The sequence below is a fragment of the Castanea sativa genome, chromosome 12 (assembly GCF_040712315.1).
Source record: "Castanea sativa cultivar Marrone di Chiusa Pesio chromosome 12, ASM4071231v1".
Lineage (NCBI taxonomy): Eukaryota > Viridiplantae > Streptophyta > Magnoliopsida > Fagales > Fagaceae > Castanea > Castanea sativa.
This window is the reverse complement of record NC_134024.1, coordinates 46,521,959-46,527,958: the sequence shown is the minus strand read 5'-3', so window position 1 is coordinate 46,527,958 and position 6,000 is coordinate 46,521,959.

Sequence of the window (6,000 nt, the reverse complement as noted above, 5' to 3'; positions counted from 1 at the left end):
TTCAATTACCTAAATATGATAGGTTATTTATTTATTTATTTTAGGAAATTGAAATAACAGAAGACATAGATTTAGCATTTAATAAAATAGATGGAGATGTGACATGTTTTTATTTGTGGAGTATATAATGGAGTAGGAAGAATGTGACATAAGATTTGAACTCGGTTGAGACTTCAATGCAAAATACAAATGGAGTAAATACAAAAAAAGATAGAGGTAATAAATGCCTTAAATCATTTAACATTTGTTAATTATACCGTGTGTCGCACAGGTTAGCGACTAGTCTATATATATAATAGGTGAAGTAGAGAGAAACTCCAATTGCAATTCTAAATTAGAATCCTAATTTTGTGCCATGTGTCAAGATTCATGTGGTTCCATTTGTCTAAATTTAAGTGGATCAGTTGTAATTCCAGTGTGCTTTTTTTTTTTTTTCCTTTTTTCCACACCTGCGTATTTCAAGGTTCATCTCCCCTTCTCCAATAATAACCTTCATATCCAGCTCCCCTGCTGTTCAATGAATGCTATGGAATTTGATAAGAATCTCTTGGTATCAATGATGAATGTATTTGAGTATTTCTGTATCTTATATAAGAAGAGGTTTTCCATAGATTTGGATTGTACTCACAATTTTAATGATCCTAGTTTATGCTTCCTAAGGTTTGATTACTTCTTTCTTTCATCTGCCTATACTTTCATTCGTTTTTGTGAATAATTGTTATTGTTTAATTATCATTTTTTTTTTTGTTTTCCTATCATTGATGTTGCATGTTTATTTTCTGTTTCATAACAAGTTGCAAGGAAACTCAGAATTTTAATGGTCCTGGTTTATGGTCTGCAAAACGAATTCCAACCATGCTTAATGCAATCCTTCTATGTACAACTTTCTCTTCTTCCCTTTCCCTTCCCTTAATTTTTCCTCCCTTCATTCCTTTTCATCTCCCTTACAACCAAATGGGATATTAGTTTCCAAATTCAGCTAAAAAAAAAGTGTTTTGAGGATATTAAGAAAAATAGTTTGAATTTGGTAAGGATGAGGTGTAAAATTCATGTTTTATACCATCCAATAAGAGATGTCACATCAGTTTTTTACTTAAAACTCAGTACATCATACCACAATTAATAACATCTTAATAAACTCTCAATATGGCTGAATTTATAGATGAGTATTATAATTGATTGAGTGTGGTTGTTCTTATTCTTTAATATGTGATAAGATGATATGACATGTTGAGATTGTAGGGTGTAAAACTTGGGTTTTAAATCACATCCTTATAGAATTTAATCTTTAATAAAAATATGTAAAAAACATGTTTAATTACCGTTTTAGTGTTTAACACTTGTACAGTTGTACTATGTATCAAAATGGTTTTTAACATCTTAAATGTGTCAATTTTGTTTCTAAACTTTTGGTATTGTGTTAAAATAATCCTTATTATTAAGCGGTACATGAAAAGAATTGATGTATCTAACATTAATATCAAAATAATATTTTTATGCCATCTAAGCTATCCTTTGAATTATCATGTGCGCTTAATTTGAAAATATATTAATTGCATCTCCATAAGTAAATGAGATGTCATTTTATTAGCAAAAATTGAAAATTTCTTTTCTTTTCTTTTCCTCTGCTTTCTTGGCAACCAAATGGGGTTTAAGTCTTGAATTTTTAGTTAAAGTGCTCATGAACATGATCTAAAAAACATACTATTTACCTAATTTTAAAATGAATTTTTAAAAAAGCCAAATGTCAATTTTTTACATTATCATTTTTTAAAGAAGTTAAAGTTATAACCAATTATATTATAAAAATCTTGTAAACTAACATGGTAATGAAGATAATTAGTGTCATGTCAACAAGGTAATAAATCAATTTCCTAATTATTTTTCTATTTTGTGTTTAAAAATTGATACATAACCCGAGCATATGCACATGTACATTTAAAAAAAATCACAATTATATTTATATATATATATATATATATATATATATATATATATATATATATATGTGTGTGTGTGGGGGGTAAAAAGATCCCGATGGGAATGTGGGCCTTTTGGGCTGTGTTAAGGAAAGCCGACTTGCTCCTGGGTTTAGAATTTGTTAGTACTATGGGTCGGTCCATACGCCGAGGATCCGAAGCTCCAGCCGAGGGTGAACTTACCCTCGGATAGACACCGAAGAACTCGGGATTTCATAGCAAAGATTGGGGGATGACACGGTTAAGGCCAATGGTTAAAAGGGATGAACCCTAGAATGCCCCAGAAGCACCGGTGTTGGAGAAATGTCAAAGATAAAGGCTGCTACCTCCACATTAAAGACCCTGCACCTACCACCCTGGCCGCATTTATGGGGAAGTGACACCTGAACAGTGGAAGAGAAACTTCTGGTTACTATTCAAAGGCACTGAGAAAGGAAATATCTAGGCTAAGGGGGAGGTGGGGCAACACGTGTATAAAGTATTCAAAGGAGTAGTATTTAAAGGAGGGGGGAGACAGAAAAAAAGGGAGACGGACTTTTTGTAACCTAAAAGGAAAAAGAAACAAGGAGAAATATATAATATAAGAACAACTCTCGGCTTACATCCGAGGAAGCTGATTTACAATATTCCTTGTTGATTCTAAGTACTTGCAATCTTTAGTTTGTCATTGAATTCTCACACACTTCTAACCTGGGTTTCAAGCCCACACTCTACAAATTCATATTGTTTAAGGCTCATTGGGCCTGAGCCCATAACTGTTCTTGGGGCCAGGTGCAGTTGTGCACTTACAATTGGCGCCGTCTGTGGGAATCCTAGTCTAGAAGAGGTAGGGATATTATGGCAGGCTTAGGCTCTCACCATGCAGAGTCACAAGGATCACAACCGGAAGATCATTTCGAACGTCTTGAATATCGTAGGGATCGTGAGGGAAGCGTCCATACAGAATACCCAAGGGCTAGCCATACTCATGGTGGGGGTAGCACTACCCACGATGAAGGTTCTAAATCCATGCAGAAGGAGATCAATCGTTTGAAGAGGAAGTTACGCCGTGCTAAACGTAAGGTTTCCCCGTCCTCGTCTAGTTCTTCTTCGGAGAAGGATAGGGGAGTTGGCTACAGTTCAAGGTCGTGTTCCCCCACCAGCGCAACATCCTCCGGTGAGGAGGACGACCAGCCAACCCGCAGGCGTAAGAAGCTTCGTTCTAGGGGCTTAGGCAACGATACCATGAGCAGGGCGTTGCACCAACTCTCTAAATCCCCGTTTTCACGGAGGATTGAGAGGGGGAGGCTTCCTAGGAGGTTCACCCAGCCCACCTTTACCATCTATAATGGCCGGACTGATCCGGTGGAGCACGTGAGTCACTTCAATCAGAGGATGGCAGTGCACTCTCACAACGAGACTCTGATGTGTAAAGTCTTCCCCTCCAGCTTGGGACTGTGGCTATGAGATGGTTTAACGGTCTCAAATCGGGGTCTGTAGGCTCATTTGGAGAACTAACTAGGGCATTCGCTTCGCGGTTCATTACGTGTAGCAGAGTCCCTCGGCCATTGGACTCCCTGCTATCCATGGCCATGAAGGAAGGGGAGACACTAAAAGCATACTCCGACCGATACTGGGAGATGTTTAACGAGATAGATGGTGACTTTGATGAGGTGGCGCTTAATACCTTTAAGGTGGGTCTTCCTACTGACCACGACCTACGAAAGTCTTTAACGAAAAAGCCTGTCCGCAGCGTACGTCGCCTTATGGATCGTATTGATGAGTACAAGAGGGTAGAGGAAGACCAGCAGCAGGGGAAGGGAAAGGAGAAGGTTATCCCGCAGGAGAGAAGAGATTTCAGGTCGGATAGATACCACAACAACAAGCCGAGGAGGGATTACTTCGGCCAATCCGGCTCGGCAGCACCTCAGGCAGTAAATACTGTGTTCCGAGAACCAGTGCATCAGCTACTGGAGAAAGTTCGTAAAGTGCCCTTCTTCAGATGGCCAGGAAAGATGGCAGGGGACCCTGCTAAAAGAAACCAAAACCTCTTTTGTCAGTACCATCAGTGAGAATTGTCGGACCCTCTGGAACCACTTGGAACAGCTTGTCAGTGAGGGAAAACTGAAGCAGCACCTGTGCTACCCTAATGGGCAGGGCAGTCAACCTGTTTCGAACAACCAGAGGAACAATTCATCTCGGCCCGCATTAGGAACAATTAATGTTATCTTCGCGTAGGACCGGCTCAGGTCCCACTAGAGTGATGGCGGTTTCCCATCCCCAGGCCGAGGATTTGGGTAGCAGGCCGAAGAGGTTAAAGGGCACCTTGCCCGTCCTAGGTTTCTCCAAGGAGGATAAGATAGGGACTATTCAGCCCCATGATGATGCTCTTGTGGTCACCCTCAGAATAGGGAACTATGATGTGAAAAGGGTGATGATAGACCAGGGCAGCGGTACAGATATCATGTACCCTGATCTATTCAAGGGGTTAAGATTGAGGTTGGAAGATCTTACTCCTTATGATTCGCCGCTCATAAGTTTTGAAGGGAGAGCCGTTGTGCCGAAGGGACAAATTCGTTTGCCCGTTCAATCCGGCTCAGAAACGGTTGAGGTGGACTTTATTGTGGTTGACGCGTACTCTCCGTATACAGCCATCCTTGCCAGGCCATGGCTGCACGCTCTTGGAGCTGTCTCCTCTACCTTGCATGTTAAAGTTAAATTTCCCTCAGGGGAATGTGTTGAAGAGGTCCTCGGCAGCCAATCGATGGCCAGGCAGTGCATATCGGCTGCTGTCCTGCATCAGACGGAGGCCGAATCTTCGGCCCTGATCACTAAGGAATTGTAGCAATTAACTGCTCCTGGTTCATCTGGGATGGTGACAGGGGAAGATACATATTGTGAGGGGTTGGAGAAGTTTCCAGTAGCCGATGACCCAAAGAGGTTCTTCCAAGTCGGCGTACTTTTGCCACACCAAGAGAAGATGGAACTGTTAGAATTTTTGAAGGACAATGTTGTTGTTTTTGCGTGGGATCCTTATGAAGCTCCGGGCGTTGATCCGAGCTTCATTTGTCATCACTTGAATGTCAATCCAGCTATCGTTCCGAGAAGGCAGCAGCCTCGGCGATCCTCCATGGAACATTTCGAGGCTGTGAAGGAAGAGGTTCTTAAGCTTAAAAGGGCTGGTACTATCAAAGAGGTTTTCTACCCCGAGTGGTTGGCCCATACGGTCGTAGTGAAAAAGAAGAATGGAACGTGGAGGGTATGTGTGGACTTCACTGATCTGAACAAGGCCTGTCCTAAAGATTCGTTCCCAATGCCACGCATTGATCGAGTGGATGCCCCGTCGGACATCCTCGGATGAGTTTTGGACGCCTTCCGGGGTTACCACCAGATTCCGCGCATTAGAGGACCGGGGAGAAACTGCCTTCATAACACCAACGGGGAATTATCATTATAAGGTCATGCCATTCGGCTTAAAGAATGCTGGGGCTACCTATCAAAGAATGATGACCAGAATGTTCGAACAGCAAATGGGGAAAACCATTGAGGTATATGTTGACGATATGGTGGTGAAAAGCAAAGCAATATCCTCACACGTGAAAGATTTGGCCGACACTTTTCAGATATTGAGAAAGTAAAAGTTGCGCCTCAATGCCTCAAAGTGCTCTTTCGGCGTGGGGTCGGGAAAGTTCTTGGGATATATGATTACTCATAGAGGCATAGAAGTAAATCCGGTGCAAGTCAAGGCCATTCAGGACTTGCAGTCTCCTCGGAACCCAAAAGAAATCCAGAAGTTAACGGGAATGATTGCTGCCTTGAATAGATTCATATCCCGATCGGCTGACCGGTGTCGCCCTTTCTTCCGACTGTTGAATAAGTGGAAAGGGTTTCAATGGACCGAGGACTGCGAGTTAGCTTTTCAACGGCTCAAGCAATACCTTTCTCGGCCACCTATTCTATCTCGTCCGGAGGCACATGAGATTTTGTTTGCTTACCTGGCAGTGGCCGTCCACGCGGTCAGCCTGGTCCTGATAAGAGATGA